Below are 16,978 nucleotides of genomic sequence, written 5' to 3'. Positions count from 1 at the left end.
GGCTAAAACTTTTGATCACTTTATTTCTGCTACTTTCTGTTAAACTCACTGAATGAAAAGGCTTGATAACATTTTATAATGTCTAGTTCTTTATTTTGGGGAATACGAAAGATGAATTTGACCTTCTGTATTTTTAGTCTAAACTTTGGTAACAGGGAGCATCCTCATTCTTGTTTTCATTCATATTAATACTGCATCTATCTCTTTTGCCCTGTAAAAAGCTATTAATATTGTTCTATTAACCTCCTTCTAAGTAATAATGACCTTTCCCCTGAAAATGCAATTATTGGACTTTTTTCCCATAATAAATCTCATTTATTAGAAAGTTTGGCCTTGTGCACTTTGTTCTCTGCCATTTCCTTAAAAAAAAATCATGCTTTATTTTCAAATAAGTACATTATTTTTATTCAGAAAAATATTCTATAATGCATTCATTTGGTCATAATTCGAGAGGAGGTGATGGCTTCTTGGTTCAACTGTGTCTCTGCCTTTAAAAAGAAAAAGGCTGAAATGACAGTGCTCTGTATTTCTCCTTTGCTTGACTGTGGTCTGGCTGTTTGCAACTGTGGCATCCTGTAGTCTTGAAAGAATTGCCAACCAAGTCAGCTTTCCTCTTGCCGAGGTCCAGACCAAATGTTCTCTGCTTGGCTACACAGAGCTTCTACTCCCCTTCTGCAGAGAGTAGTGAGGGGCTCCCTGACCAGTGTTCTCTACTTTGCCATTAGCTGCTGCAAGGAGGAAGGAGGAGAAATCGTAGAACTATTAATGCTAGGTATCTCCTGTGATGTGTGGTGATGGAAACAGCAAACTTCTGGGGAGACAAAAGGGGAGGTAAGAAAAAAGCTCATCTTTCATTCCTGCTCTTCAAGCTGGTGGCTCTGTCAAGGGAGATGACAAAGAAACTTTCCTGTATTCTAAAGGGAAAGACAGCATCTCTCCACATCCTCAGTAAAGCAATAGCTGTAGCAGAGGGGTGTTTCTTTACTCTTGTAAAACAATACAAAACTGTGTAGAAGAGCAACATTATCGTTCTGGTTCTCCTCATCTCCCCTCCCCTCCCTTTCCTTCTTGGAGGAGTTTCCAGTATCTTGAGGTCAGAGGGAGAAGGAAGGTTGTGGCAATCTCCTTTTCTTGGCCATCTTCTTTCTCAGTTATAAGGAATCCTTAAAGAAAAAATGTGAAAATCCATACTGGTTTTCTTTCTTATGTAGGTAGGCAAAACATTTATAACTACTTGTAGGAAAGGATAGTTTTGTAGGTATAGACTATAGTCTAGACTGCAAATGGAAAGAACTGGATTCAGAGACTCAGTGTCTCTCTCTTTTTTACTTTCTTTTTCTTTCACTGGACTCATCAAATTAGCAAATCGGTTTCTTAAACTGTGGACTGAAATAGAGGCAGCAGTTACAGACTGTACATTAGAAATCAGAAAACAAGGCTCAATTTTTCGAGGATTCCTTAAGAATGATGGAAACTGTGTGTCAAATTTGTAACATGGACAAATACAATGTCCCTTCGTGTATTCTCTCCACCCATCTCCTAGATTAACCAGACATGCTACCAGGAATGTTAACACTAATAACTTCAAGCAATAGAAATGGGACTTTGTACCATGTAGGAAGATAGGAGCTATCTCATATGCACAATTTTAAGGTGAAGAATTATTTTTTAAACTTTGTTTTTCTAACATTTGCTTGAACTGCACACTTCAGAAAACCACATCTTCTTTACATTTCCTGGCTCTGTGACTCATCAAAATGAGTTGTGTTAGTCACATCAAATGATGTGTTTCATAGAATAAGACAGGAAAAGCAGCACATTGAGTCATTGTCATAGGGAGAGTGGCTGCCAAGCCACTATCAGACAACATAGGGAAAAGCAAGCATATTAAATGACCAGGGTCACAGAAACACAGCCCAGTGACAGGAAATCATTTACAATCAGGTGAATGTGAGCCTTCTCATCTTTTCAGCCTGTTTTTCAAGGAAGTGAGACATGTGCTATCATGATGTTTACCTGTCAGCTTCTGTTCCCCACTAACTTTGTAAGGCACTGGCCACTCGATCAAATTTGTCGGAGTGCTAGGGGGTGTTAAAAATATGAAGTTCTTATGCATTTTGTAAGAGTTGTTTCTTTTATCTTGCAGGGCTTTGTCTTTTACTCCCTCACCAGCTGCCTCAGCAGTGGCTGTGTGGGTCAGCCCAGCACAGGACACCCTGCTTGCTCTCCCATCCCAGATGGAGCTGGGGCTGCCACAAGGCTGGGTGATCCTTAAGGATGTGGGAGAGGTTGTGGAAGAATGAGGTGGCAATAGAGACTTTCTGCAGTGTGACACAGAAGACCTGGTGATGATGTATGCTGGCAGAAAGGGTTGTGGATATAGCGAATTACTATATATATTACTACAATACAGGGAAATTTAATATATACATTTATATCACTGTAAAACAGGATTCATTTTTGCTGCTGTGCACAGAGTAACTTGTTTGTTTGACAAGACTCTATGTTAGGTATTTTGTTAACACCTTTTTTCCTAGTAAAACCCTTTTAGTTCCCCCTGGTTTCAAAAAATTTCTGTAGTTTAATTTACAACCTAATTTCTGCATGCTCAGGTCATGCTCCCCTCCTTTTTATCTAATGAGGATGTACCAAGCTGTAGCCCAATAGGTAGTAGTGAATTTGTAGTACTAGAGACACTTCAATTTTTACTTCAGTTCCCTTAGGAGTTGATGCAACCACACTATCTGTCTGTCGTCCCCAAAGTCAATTGAAAACAAGGCCCAATCTTGACAAACTTGATTGAGGAGTCAAAATTTAACTTCCTGTAAGTTTACTGAAAATGAGCATGTGTCTAGAAAAAACAGTGTATGCTAATTATCCCTCAGTAACCAATTAGCAGACATGTACTGGCTAGCCAAACAGCTTGCTTACAGTTCCAAACTCACTATAGCAAGAAATTATTTGCTTGTTGGGGGGTTACACAGGATGGGGGGAGAATAGAGCTGATAGGTGAACTGGGGTTATTATGACAGTGGAAAGACAGGAAATAGGATAAATACATAAGACATTGGGGGTTCTTCTGATGAAACAACCTTTTAAAAAATCTTTAACAATATTTTTTCATGAATATTTTAATATTTTTAAAGGATAAAAACTACAGTAAAAGTTACCGCAGTGCTGTTCTCTTATACTTTATTTTTCATTACAGGCTGACTTGTCTTACCTGAAATGTGAAGCCTGCCCTGGGAACCTCAATGAGAAAGGATATCTCACACCTCCTCTCACACCTTATGGAATAATATTGAGTAGAAATGGCTTAAAGATTCTGTAGAAGCATGTGAGGAGGGGAAAAAGTAATGAGCACTCATATGCTCCCTGAAGAAAGGTTGTACCCATGTTTGTTGGGGTTGGGAGGACCATGGTTATCTGAGTGTGAAAGTGGTGAGGAGAGTGCTGGTATCCATGACATAGTCCAAAGATGTTTTTCCAGTAGCCTAACTGGGGTGTCAGGTACCCTGAATTCACAGGAGAGGAAACATTCTTCATCTTATGCTAGTATGCTTCTGCCATAATTCATCTATTTATTTATTTATTTTTTAAATTAACTTAAAAACACACAGAAGAAAATACACAAGATCTCTGTGACTCTCAGCCTCTCTCTGTCTTTCTTTATCTATTTATTTATTTATTTATTTATTTTATTTATTCATTTATAGGGAAGAGGAAGAGACTATTAATTCATTCTTTTTAAATACTTGGAGTTGACAGTACTGTGACTGGGTTCTCTTGCCTTTTCTTTGGATACTGCTGTGTGTCAGTGGGATTAACAATGCAGTCTTTGGAACAGTGGTGTTCTCTGAAACACTTTCAGTTGGTACAGCTGGCTTGTTTTTCTCCTGGGTCTAATTTCGTTTGAGGTTTTGGTTGTCTCTGTTTTTGGAAAGTCAGACTGTGATTCCAGGAAAACTCTGATTTTCAGTAATTTTCAAGAGAGCAGGCTTAATCAGGTTTGGTATTGCTCCATTCTGACACATACGTATGTGAGTACACATCTGCAGCACTGACTTCAGAATGCTTCCCAAACTGCTCGCTGTGTCTGCAAACCCTACAAATGGTGCTCCCTGTGAATGTTTTTATCCAATTTGTATAAAAATAAATGATAGTTATTCCAAATACTTCCCTGTTACAACTCTTCCTCTGATGTGTAGTTGCTGCAGCAATGTCATTTAGCAAGTGCTTTGGAGGAAAACTCCTCCTCCACACAAATTTCTGACTGTCAGCTAGTATTGAGCAATTCTGCACAAAACTCTGGTCATCCACTTTAAACGTAAGTCTTATTTTCAGCAGAACAGGTCTGCACCATGTCTTTCATACTGTACATCCTGGCACACTTGCTGCCCTCGGTTGGAAAAGATCACTTCAGTAACTGTGGATATGTGCAGTGTGATAAGCCTCCTTACACTTGCTCCTGCTTGAGCTGAAGACTGTGGTCTGAGCATTTCCCTGGGAACCTCAAACTCAGAGAGTTATAGCAGTGAACAGAGAATGTCTTCCTGTACTTAAAAGAAAAAAAAAAATGAGTTGACAGAGCCACTGTTACAGGCTAAGAATCAGGTCTTCACGGCTCAGAAGTGAAAGAGAGAGATGAAACCAAAGCCTCCTCCAGCATATCTCATCCTAACTCTCTTCTCCCTTCTCAGTACCAAACTGTATTGTCTTAATCTGGAAATGTGATTTATATGTGAAATATCTCGTGGGTGGCAGAGGTGGGGAGCAAAGCTGTACAAAGCTCCCCAGAGCTGCTGACCGAGGTAAATAGTGTGTCATAACACATTTATCAAATAATAGTGGAAACCATATAAAACATATAGGAGAGGGAGGGGGGAAACCCGTTCCCCTCTGGGAAGTTACTGAATATTTCAGCCACTTTATAAAAGTATGTGTGCATATGTTTGGGAGGGGGGAGGTTTTCCTAGCTTCACCTCTGCAAATAAATCATTGGCCTAGGATGTCTGAACAGACACGGGAAATGGATGAGTGCATTATGGATCAAGGAGGTGGTATTTCTGCCTTGGTTAGTTTGAGGGAGACCACCCAAGCACTGTGGGACTGTGATGAGACTGTAAGTAGTGCCTGTAGAGTTCTGAAAGGCTCGGGCTGCAGCCTTTGACATGGTGGGAGGGTGGGGAATAAAATAAAAGAAAACCAAGATTTCTCAAATAGCAGGTATGACTAGTCATTTATCTGAACTGGCTTTGTTGCTAATACATTTTTATTTTTATTTTTTGGATTTGACAAGGTTGTCAGTGTAGATAAAAAGATAAAAAGAAAAGAAAAAAATGACAAAGTTGTAATAGTGTTGCCTATTTTTGAAACACATTGATGTTTAGATGCAATTCCAAATAAATAAATATTAATAATATATTATGCATTTTTTTTCACTGTTTGCCACTAGTGACTCTGAGAAGTCAAAATTTGATGGTCCGATTGACATTGAGCAGAATCTTGAATCACAAATTGTCCATTGAAATCAGTGGGAACTACTTATGGAAAGAGGAAACCATTCCATGTGACAAGCTCACCTTTTAACACCAGTTGGGGGACCTGTGACCACAGAGGGGTGATGCTGGTGTTTTGTAGATGCTCTGCCTTCCATAACCCATGTCTCAGCAGGGTGTTGGCTATGTTCCTGGTGATGGTCTTTGGGGTGACGTGGGAGGCTGGGATGTTGAGCACATGCCATCATTAAAGCACCTATATCACGTTTCTCAGCAATGGAGATGTTAACTCCCCATATTCAGGCCAGGTTTCAGTTTCAGCATTTATCCTGTGCCTACATAAATCTCCCCTGAAGTTTTGATTTGATACAGTGCTGTCCATTTGGTGCCTTAAACTGTACTGTGCAGTGCTGCTGTCTGCACTGCTGAAAACCTGCTCTGCTTCACCTCAAAAGTCACCGAGTTTGGTTTGTGAGACAAGAGATTTTTTACTTTTATTTTTATTTATTTATTTATTTATTTTTTTCACAGTGGTAAGGACTCAATTGGAGCTGTAACTCTCCCTGGGCAGGTGCAGAACAATTGGTGCTTTTGCTGGAGGGCAAGGCTGCAAGAGACTGGGAGGACTGAGCAGTGTGCTCAGGTGGCCAAGAAGGCCAACAGCATCCTGGCTTGCATAAGAAGCAGTGTGGCCAGCAGGACTAGGGAAGTGATTGTCCCCCTCGGCTCTGATGAGGCCACACCTCAAGTACTGTGTTCAGTTTTGGGCCCCTTGCTACAGGAAGGACATGGAGGTGCTTGAAAGAGTCCAGAGAAGGGTGACAAAGCTGGTAAGGGGTCTGGAGAACAAGTCCTATGAGGAGCGGCTGAGGGAGCTGGGCTTGTTCAGCCTGGAGAAAAGGAGGCTCAGGGGTGACCTTATCGCTCTTTATAAGTACATTAAAGGAAGCTGTAGAGAGGTGGGAGTTGGTCTATTCTCCTACATGTCTGGTGACAGGATGAGGGGGAATGGGCTTAAGTTGCACCAGGGGTGTTTTAGGTTGGATGTTAGGAAGAACTTCTTTACTGAGAGGGTTGTGAGGCATTGGGATGGGCTGCCCAGGATAGTGGTGGAGTCACCATCCCTGGAGGTCTTTAAAAGACGTTTAGATGTTGAACTTAGTGATACGGTTTAGTGGAGGACTTGTTAGTGTTAGGTCAGAGGTTGGACTTGATGATCTTGAGGTCTCTTCCAACCTAGACAATTCTGTGATTCTGTGAATCCTTCTCCATCCAAGGTCTTAGGGCACCCAAGGAATGGATCCACAGCTTGTACTATAAACTGTGGGCTGTAGTTGCAGCTGTGATTTCTGCATGATATTTGCAGCCAATGGGTCTGCCCCTGCTGTGTTCCCAGCCTGCTTAAAGCAAACCACTACGTTCCCAGTACTGGGTGCATATGAATTGTACCATAAGATTTCTATTGCTGATATCTGTACTCTGGGGCCAATTACACCCATTCCTTTCCAGGCTGGGAGAGAGGACAGCAAGGAGAGCTGCCCTGAAAGGCAGCCTGCAAAGCAGTTGGCTGCCGTGTATGTAGGAAGGAGCACAGAGCTGAGGAGGGTTTGCGACTCCGTGAATACTTTTAACCTCTCTGGTCCCTCGTGAACAGTTTTTTTTTTTTTTTTTTCCAGCAAGAGATCCTTAGGGGAGCCTTCTTGTTATATTTTTCCTTGCACTTTGCAATCCTCGGCTCTCTGTGGTATAAGGTAATCTTGGTGCATGAAATGCACGCCTGACAATTCTGCACTTAAATTAATATGTAAGAAATGTAGTATTAAAAAAGGGCCAGAAAAGACTGATTTGTTGTTGAAAGTGTTGTTTAATGCATAATCATTGAAAAGACTCTTCTACACAGAGAAGAAGACAGGTTTCCTTGACATAAAGAATAGGCCTCGATCCCGTAATTATTTTGGCAGGTGCTTAATTCCCAAAGTGTGAGTTATCCTATGAAATTCAATGCACACAGTGAGACAAAGGAGTGGGAAGGGAGGAGGAAGGGATTACAGATGTTGAGAGAAAGGCAAGAGGAGCTTTCTGAACAAATGGGACTGAAAGAGGGATTGAAGGAGGAGAGGAAGGGCGATTGGCGGATAAGAATAGGAAGGCAATTCAGATCTGATGTTGAATCAGCATTTGCTGACATGAATGTGACACTAATGGAAAGGATTTGGGAGAAGAACAGTTATAAGCTAATAGATTTGTTCTCTTCAAAACATTCTGCATGCAGGTAATAACATGTATAGACTTTGTTTGTAATAACTTAAAGTGACATCTTTTGGTTTCAAAGAGAATTCACGGTCAGAAACAAGAGATGCCACACTCACCTGTTTTCCTTCATCTTTTCTTCCTACTTGAAATTTATTTCTGGAAGTCATTAAAATTCAGATCCCATCATTTGTAACAAATGATGTGAAGTGTTAGGTACAGTACTTGGAGTATATGTTTGTTGAAATGAAGAAAGAGATTCTTCCAACACTTTGGGATTTTATGAATGATTTACATCTGGTGCTAAAGTTCATAAATGAAACGTGGGAGAACCAGATGCTTCATTTCTTGACTGCATCGTGTCTGCACATACTGATGGTGAATTGAAAACAGGAATGTCTCATAAATCAGGAAAATCTATTTTTGTACTCTTGATTTCTATTCCGAACATCCATATAACACCCAAACAAATGTGGTAAAATTGGTTCCTTGAGAAACCCTTTATGTTTAGTAACAGTGTGGACATGTTAATAAAAAAAAAAAAAAAAAAAAAAAAAGAGAGAGAGGAAAAAAAAAAAAGCAAGGGAACCAATCTTCAGAATAAAAAAAAACACGCTCAAGATGAGGAAATGTTCTTAGATATCAGCAAGGAAGGCGGCAAACAGCAAGACTGAATGGGACTGTTAGGCAAATTCTGGTATTTCTACAAAGAGTTGAGGTGTGTGATATGGAAAGAATAGGGTGACATTTCACAAGTCTTGAGGGGAGGAAGGGGAAGAAATTAAAAGCTAAATTGTTCCTTTTGTTACTGGCATGATAGCTGAAGGCAGAATCTGGCCCATAGTTTGAATAGGAAGACTGATGCTCACTAGGAGAGATTTCCAAAGGGCCGAGTGAAATTCAGATTTAAAAAAATAAATCCATCAGTGTTTTGGAATGATGCCTTTTCTCACTGACATCGATTGGCCTAAGAACTGTACAGTTTGTTATTGTACTTTGGTGTTGCCAGATTTTTTGCAAAAAGGCTTTTAAATATCATTTGTTGAATTATAACAAACGAATGAGCAAAAGTCAATGTGCTGATTTGCTTTTTAATAGGACTTATAGATTCAAGTTAGACCTACCCTACCCACTTCCAAATAAATAAATAAATAAATAAAATTCCTTGATTTCATAATATGTATTTATTCACATGTTTCAATTGATTATTCTACAGTTCCAAAAGTACTTGTGAGAAATGGCAGGGTATCAATATGTTTGATTGAGCAAGTTGTGCAGGAAAAAGTTACCATGTAGCAGCTGACGCGTGGTAGCTGCCCGTGTGCATCCTCAGCCTCCAACAAGCAGCCGGCACTTGGAGTGGGCTCGGCCCCCAGCACAGGTGGGTGAGGCGAGATTGCCTCACCTTGCGATTGCTGTGGGGGGATATTGAGCATGCAGGCAGCTCCTGCAGCTCAGCAGAAACTTGATATCTTGTGGTATCTTGTTTGTGTGTCTAAGCCACGGATGTGCATGCCTTGCTAGTTCTGTTAACAATTGAAAACAAATGTTTATTTAAATTTATTTACACATCCCACACACAGATTGAGTGTAGGTGTGTTGGCAGAAGTGAGACTTTAGGAAGGATTTCATAAAGGTGAAGGAAATGGCTTAGCAGCCAGGTTTCAAGGAGACTCCCCAAATGCAAGGAGCAACATGAGGCCGCGGAGGCATTTGTGATGGTATCGAGGTAGGCGCTGCTGGCAGAGCAGGTGGAGTTTGTGAGGCAGGGGAGCTGACCTCAGTTTCAGAGGTAGGTAGACAGATTGTATAAACATGCACTAGCCTGTGTATCTGCTACTCCAGTGTTTCTTTCGTGGAAGTCAGTGGAAATTTTGCCTTTTATTTCAGTAAGAACAAGAGCAAACCTTTGGAGGGGGGGGGGGGGGGGGGGGGGGGAGGGAAATATTCCTCCACTGTTTGCTGGGCATTGCAGCCCCTTTCAGACTGAGATGTAGTTACCAAAAGTGGCAGATCTGTTCTGTACTCCTCTTGGTTACCTTCCTGCTCAAAATATGTCCCTAACTAATACAATTTGCTATATGTCATAAAACACAAAGGAAAGCACTTTTCACGCCAAATATCAGAAAAGTGCTCTCTTTTCTCAACTGTAGAAGTAACAGAAATGATGTGTTCATTTTAAATTCCATTCATGTAGGCCCTAATAAAAGCTATTATAAAATACAATTGTGTGGAGACAAAAAGAGAGATAATATCACTATAGCTCAATATAAAATTTAAGTAATTAAGACATGAAAACTATTACACAATTTACTATGAATGCAACATGAATAATAAAATGTTTAACTATTTCACTTCTGTTTTTTTTTTTTTTTTTTTTTTTTTTTTTGTGTGTGTGTGTTTGAGGTTGGAATATTGCTGAAGATCTAAATTCCACGTTACTTCAGAAGATGAGCATGACTGAAAAGTAAGCTAGCTATGTTTTCCAAGTAAGTCATGTATTTTTAGATGTTGATATAAATATGGAACTTTGCCACATAATGGATTCTACATGAAAAATGTCAGTTTCAGGTGATTTTGATGGTAGCTGTAAATAAAACAGGACTTACTGAATGAGCTGTGGAAGTATTTCAGCAGTGCAGGCTAAGCAGGTGCATAATAGTTATGAAATTGTGTAGACAGACTGATGGATCTCAAGATTAAAATAAAAGCACCCATAAGGATACTGGAAATAAAATATTTTTAAAGCAGGAGTTGTTTAAGCTCTACACTTTGCTTTTATGTGATCCAGCCCTGCATCCTCTTCTCTGGTGGGCTTCAGCAACCCTACTGGTAAATGGTTGAGAGAAGAGCTCAGTCTAGTCTTTCTCTAGTTGAGTGAATATCATAATTCATTATCTTTAGTACACACTTTATTTTCTTGCACGCTGACATACGCATGACAGTCACAGGCGTGTTCCGGCACTGCCTAGTAACACTTAGCAACATCTGCTCTATGATCCAGCACATTTTTTTTTCACTTCATTCCAATCTGATTGTGTATGTTTGTTTTCCTGCTCAAATTTGTGGCAAACAATTTGCTTCAGACTGTGTCCAGGCTCTCAATGGAATAGCGTTCTCCTGAATTGCAGGCACTGATAGCTCGTGTTGGTGGTTCAGTAGGTGGCACTCTTCCCCTTAGATCAGTCCCAGTCGGTGTCCCAGGTGTTACACGGTACACAAAGCAGTAGGCCTGCAGGAAGCTAGACTACAGACCCACAACTCACACTGCTGGGGTGTCAGGGATTAACATTCGCCATCACCCAGATTGGATTGTGTCCTCCACTGGATGCAGTTTGTGTGGTTTGTGTAGCATCCTTTGCTGCCATAGCAGGATACTTCATACCTGCCTCATGCAGAGGTCAGGAATGTGGACTGTCCACTTCATCAGGGCAATACTGACCTTCAGGCTACAGTTCCACCCAAAGAAAGAAAATAAAGATATAGGGGTATGGAAACAAAGCCAAGAAGTGAGTAAGACACAACTCTGATCTCCAGCATGTTTTTTTAGGCTGATGCTTTCAAAAAAAACTTACTGATCTTGCTTGGTAAATTTGAGAGGAGCTTGTTTGCTAGGCCTTCAGAAGGTGACAATTTGCAGTTTCATTTAAAGTAATTTTGTAATTTTGTAGTTCTCAGAGCTTCAGCAGCCAGGTTCCAAATGTCTCAAACTGGGCACCCTTGTTTATGAATTGCTAGTTTTCATTTCTCTGTGCCTTAATGTTTTGCCTGTAAAATGGAATGGCGAAGGTTTTCATGTCTTACTACATGCTTCTAAGCCCCAACATGTAAATGGTTGTGATGTGCTTGATAAAAAATAAAATAAATTGAATTGAGCATTGTGTTTATACTTGTTTTTATGATGAAGAAGCTCATTAGGAAGACTACCTCCTAGACACTTACACATGCATAGTACATATAGTATATTATGGTCATTAAAAATGCCCTAAGTGGGCTGGAATGGAGAAACAAAGTCATCACAATCTATAAGTGAAGCAATGACAAATGACAGGCTCCAATTTTGGCCTAAAAGGTTTTTATTTTCTTTGTATTTATTCTGTACATCGCCATTTCTTCTTAAAATTGATAAATAACTTAATAACTTTTTATAAGTCACTAAGCTATTTACACACATTAAGATCAATCATTTAAACAACTAAGAAGTAGATGATACACAGGTTAAAGCTCAGCATAGACTTTATAGAGAAGAGTTGTAGGCTTATGGTTCCTTACTCTCCCTAGTAACTCATCCCATACGTAGTTTAATATTTAAGATATAAATTATTCATGAATAGTTTTTAGCAATCAGTGAATTAGCCACTTGCAATTAAAAAAAAAAAAGACCTACTCTTCGTGTATTTAATCTGACTAAAGTCAGTGCCATCGCTGTGTGATTGGATCTCATCTATTTTTATCTGCTGCAGGAGCTCTTTGATCCAAAGGGGGCAAAACCATCTTAGAAACATGAGAAAAAAAGAAAAGGTAAATCATGTATATAGATGATAAGACCAAGACTTGACCTGTTGTGTGAACTACATTAATTCCACACACTGTATGCTGTTTTTTTTTTTTTTTTTTTTTTTTTTGTTTTGTTTTGTTTTGTTTTGTTTTTTTTTTTAAAAAGCCTCTCTTTTGGAAAAACAGTGACATTTTACAGTAGACAACTCTTCTTCTTCTTCTTCTTCTTCTTCTTCTTCTTCTTCTTCTTCTTCTTCTTCTTCTTCTTCTTCTTCTTCTTCTTCTTCTTCTTCTTCTCCTTTACCAAATAAGGCCTGAGAAAAAGAGTTTACTTCTAGCCTTTGACTTAAATTAAGAACACTCTTTGAAGATGTTTGTAAGGAATTAACATTAAATCCTGCCAAATATCATGCTGTCCATTTTGCCAAGACTGCTTTGCCTCACTGCCTCATGGTCTTTTTCATGAGGCCCAAACTGCTGACAGAATATCACTGTAATAGGAAAAGACATCAGTTGGAACAGTTATTAATATAGAAAAAGACCATGTTAGAAAAGGGTTAGCCATCTAAATGGCCAAGTTCAACAAGACTCTATTAGGGTTGCATTATCTTCCTCCCTGGAGCATATGTGAATTTATGAAGCTTAGAAGGAGGCAAATTTAGCCTTATGCATACCTTTTTTCACTTGGTCATTCATTATTTTATTTTATTTTATTTTTTTAAAGGCAGCTGTAACATCTTTATCTACTATAGCTTTGATTTCTTCTTATCTTCATAGCTACTACACAATAAATACTTACTTATTCACACATATCACATTGTGGAAAAGACATGCTAGTAAGAAAAGGCAGCTTTAGATGGGGGTGGGAGGTCACCTCAGACAGTAGTGAATAGAGATTAGGAATGTCTCACTCAGTGAGACATCAAAAGGTGTTATTTAGAGAGCAAGAAGAACACAAGAAGTTAGACTAACATAAAGTGTTGAGGAAAAGATTTCATAGAGAAAAGATGGCTGGTTATATGAAAAGCTGTTGAGATGTCCCAGGGAGATGTAAGAAGATTCAGACCCTGAAATTTGACTAGGAGAAAAATAGAAAACCCTTTAAGTGAAGTTTCAGTGCAGTAAAGACTAAAAATCTGATTGAATAGGTTCAAGGAGTAGGCTACAAGAAATTAATTCAGCAGGAAATTGTAGATGATGTAGACAGATAGAAATTCAATACGCTTGGCAAGAGAGGGAGAGGAAGACTGGATCATAATGGCAGAGGTATATAGGACGAAACATAGACATGCTAAAGGTAAAAGAGACTTCTCACCGTATACATCATTGTAATTACCATAAATCAGTGCAGGAGATTCTAGAAAGAGCTGAGTGTGCTGTAGTAAAAAGTTCTCATCTCGGGTCTTATTTATGCTCTGGTCTCTTCCTTAAAATTTATTTTTCTGGAAATTCTGTAACAAAGTTTATCTTCATTTCCTCTTAACTTCATTAAATAAGACAATAAGTTTGACGATCTTATTGCTGGATAGAATAAAATTTTATTTTCCATCTATAATAATGAATTCATGAAATGAAAGGAAAATATTCTGTTAAATTTTATTATTTTATACTAAGATGATAAAAGCAAAACTTTCCCCCCATTCATCATATTTAAATGGTAAGAAACATAGAACTTAATGTATTTAGAAGATAAAACGAAATTCAAATAAACAACAGCACACAACATTCATCTCAAATGTTTTTCTCAAGCATGCACATCTCAGTAGTTTAAAATTTTTTATTAATATTTTTGTAACCATCCTTTGCCTACCTTTGTCCTGTTGTGCTGGGATGGGAATATTGATGCTAATCACAGGAAGAGTTTAAAACAAAATGCCATTTTTGTTTTGGATGTCCAGCTTGCTTAAAACTTGAGTATCTCATTGCTTGTGTTTATAGGATAATGGGCCAGTGTTCAAGACATGGATCCACATTATGCATTCCACAATGTGATGTGTCAGAGCAAAAAGTCCTGAGTTGGTGCGTCCTCTAATTATTCTGGGTTTGTGCAAAAGTCAGTCCCAGAAGTGAAACTTGTGCAGACAACCCCTTCCTCATTTACTTTGCTCAATCTCATAAATGATACCAACTATCAGCTTTGCTTCCAGAGGTTTTCCAGACCTCTGCTGTTTCTTTTTGGTCTTCCTGTCTTTGTCTGCTATTTTTCTCTAAGTCAACATACTCAAAGCAGAGCCTAAGAATGCGAAGATTATCCACTTCCAGTATCTTCTCTTCATGGACAGACTTGTATAGTATCTGCTGATGAATGACAGCTTATTGTTCTTTCTCATTATAGTAACATGTAAATCTACTGACTGTGACTAGGGAAACTGGGAGCTTGTTTGCCCTATAAACTTTCTCAAGTGCCTGCTGGAGGCACAGTGTGTTTCCCCAATCACCGTGCTTCACCAGCAATTTCTGAGAATGCAAAACAAACAAATAATCCTAATGTGCGTAGCACGTTACAGGCAGGAAGGATATGTTTTAATGTAAATTGACTTAAAAGTTCTCAGTCTGAATTGCCTGAAGTGGTTAGGAGTTAGCTGATGGTGTATAATAGCTGCTCAGGCATTTTTTCTTGCTTCTTGGTGCAGACAGCATTGATTGGCTGAGCTGATTATAGCCCTACACGTCAAAAAGGTGCAAGTTGATCTTAACACTAGAAAATCGGCTCTTGTGTGAGCAGGCTTAATGCATGATAAGCTATATGGTGTAGACATAAATTTTATGTGCTTGAAATTGAAGTGAACTTTGCTTGTATGACATATCCATGTAGATATGGCCAATAGCTGTTAGCTTCTGTTGCAGCTCTTATTTATTGCTTGTAGTTAAAGTAAAAATCAGTGCCATGCAATTTTATTCAATTCAGGAGAAAAAAAAAAAAGAAAAAAAAAGAAAAAAAAAAAAGAAACTAATTGTCCTTCTGCCAAAGTTTAAGTGCTACATTTTTTCATTAGAATTTAACAAATGTTCATCTTAAAATAGACTGACAATGGGTCAAACTGTTCCACTTTATCTGTTATGAACTTAAATTTTTATCAAAGCTAGTACTCACTCTTCCCAGAGCAATTTGTATTTTTGCTCCTGGATTTAACTATCAAATTTTCCTTTGAAACTACTGTTTAGCAGACATAATATCCTAAAATATTTGAAAAAGATGACTGCTAGTCTTCCATTTTCACCTCTTGCATACAACATGTTATGTAGGTGTTTTGGGGTGTTGTTATTGTTTGTAAAACTTTATCTCTAATGCAGAAGTGGTGTATTCTTGGATATTCTTGAAAAAGGTAGCTGCTTCCTTGTCTGAGCTCTGACATTCCTCTTTATTTTGGCCAGCCATAACCATTCCATGAATGCTGTGAATAAAAGTAAGTTTGGAATATAAACTAATTCTTCCTTCTCTCTTAGATTTGTATTCCACTTCACCATTTGCAGAACCTCATCTTGAACAGGGACTCTTCTTGATGTCATAATATAACTAATAGTAATAATTGAGGAGTTAGGTGTGATCCAGTATGAGGAAGGGTAACTTCATCTTGCCCTCTTGTGGTAAAGTATATTAAATCCAGGATTTAAAAAGTGCACTAAGCATTGATGGGATTAAACACACTACATGTCTTTAGGGAAGGCACATTCATTCTTTAGAGTTTAGTACTAAGTCCCACATTTAACTAAATCTGAAAAAGGAATGTAGATTCTGGCATATCTAAAAATGTTGAGCTGGATCTCTTGGTTCTTGCTTTGATGTGGCAATATTCTTCTAGTGCCTGAACCTGGGTAGAGGTGAAAATATAACACAGAGCCTTTTAATTTCATTGTGTTATTTATAACAATTATCTAAGTCAAACTAGAAGTAAATGGCTACTAATCTTTGTGTGTATGTGTATGTGTGCCCAACAGTTCCTAAATGCCACTAGGAAATTAGAGTAATTTTGATATTAAAATGATTACTACCACTTTTGCAATAAACTGATGCGACTTTAGAAGTCTGTCCCTGATATCTTTCATGATTTAGACATCACACAAGCTATAATTGTGCTATTAAAGGAAAGAGAGCTAATCTTTTTGCATTTGAAGTAAGCCCTCATCATCAGACCCGACAAAGCCAGACAGATCAAAAAAGAGTAAAAAAGAGCATTTAAGGAAATTAGTACAAGTGTCAGTTAAAAGGTAAAAATTAATGCACTTATTATTGAAATACAGTTGAAACCTACGTTCTTTTCATTTCTTTGATATTGCTAAAGCATAAAACATTCAATTAACTTTCCATTGTGTTTGGGGGGTAGTGGGGAAAGGCAAGCATTGTCAGTGAAGTGTTAGGTGTGTAGGTAGTGTGCGCAAGGCAAAAATGACTAGATATGAGCAGAGGGTATAGCAAAGGCTTTTACTTTGAAGTTGACAAAGCCAGTCAACTCCTTTAGTATGTTCCAGGACAGTGTTCTTGTATGTACACTACTTTTCCTGAAGATATAGTATTGAGTCTCTGAGAAGGTAGCATGCATTCCTTTCATCCTCACCGGGGAGTATTTCTTTTCCTGATTATTATTATCTACATCATTGAAACCTACATGGTTATGCACGTCTTTCCTAATAAAAAGTGAATACAAATAAATTGATAATATTTTGGGCCATTGAATAATAGTACTTTGCAACATAAGTGAAATAGATACATTAATTCCTACTTACCCTCAGCC

At 38.5% G+C, this 16,978-nt stretch overlaps 3 long non-coding RNA genes across 4 annotated transcripts in view; 2 read left to right on the top strand and 1 right to left on the bottom strand.

Moving 5' to 3' along the window:
• Window positions 1-4,175, top strand: part of LOC137856920 (uncharacterized) — a 55,872-nt gene extending 51,697 nt beyond the window's left edge. For both annotated transcript variants that reach the window (XR_011096878.1, XR_011096877.1), the window contains exon 6: window positions 3,209-4,175. This is a non-coding gene — a long non-coding RNA (uncharacterized lncRNA). The remainder of the gene's footprint in view (window positions 1-3,208) is intronic.
• Window positions 4,176-9,188: 5,013 nt separating this feature from the next.
• On the top strand, window positions 9,189-15,674 carry LOC137856917 (uncharacterized). Its single transcript, XR_011096874.1, has 4 exons — window positions 9,189-9,540; window positions 10,155-10,237; window positions 12,212-12,269; window positions 14,184-15,674. It is a non-coding gene; the product is annotated as an uncharacterized lncRNA (long non-coding RNA).
• On the bottom strand, window positions 12,282-14,187 carry LOC137856918 (uncharacterized). Its single transcript, XR_011096875.1, has 3 exons — window positions 14,056-14,187; window positions 13,582-13,696; window positions 12,282-12,559 (listed from the first exon to the last, which is right to left on the bottom strand). It is a non-coding gene; the product is annotated as an uncharacterized lncRNA (long non-coding RNA).
• Window positions 15,675-16,978: the final 1,304 nt, after the last annotated feature.

Source organism: Anas acuta, chromosome 5 (genome assembly GCF_963932015.1).
Source record: "Anas acuta chromosome 5, bAnaAcu1.1, whole genome shotgun sequence".
NCBI lineage: Eukaryota > Metazoa > Chordata > Aves > Anseriformes > Anatidae > Anas > Anas acuta.
This window is presented reverse-complemented; position numbering and strand designations above follow the sequence as displayed.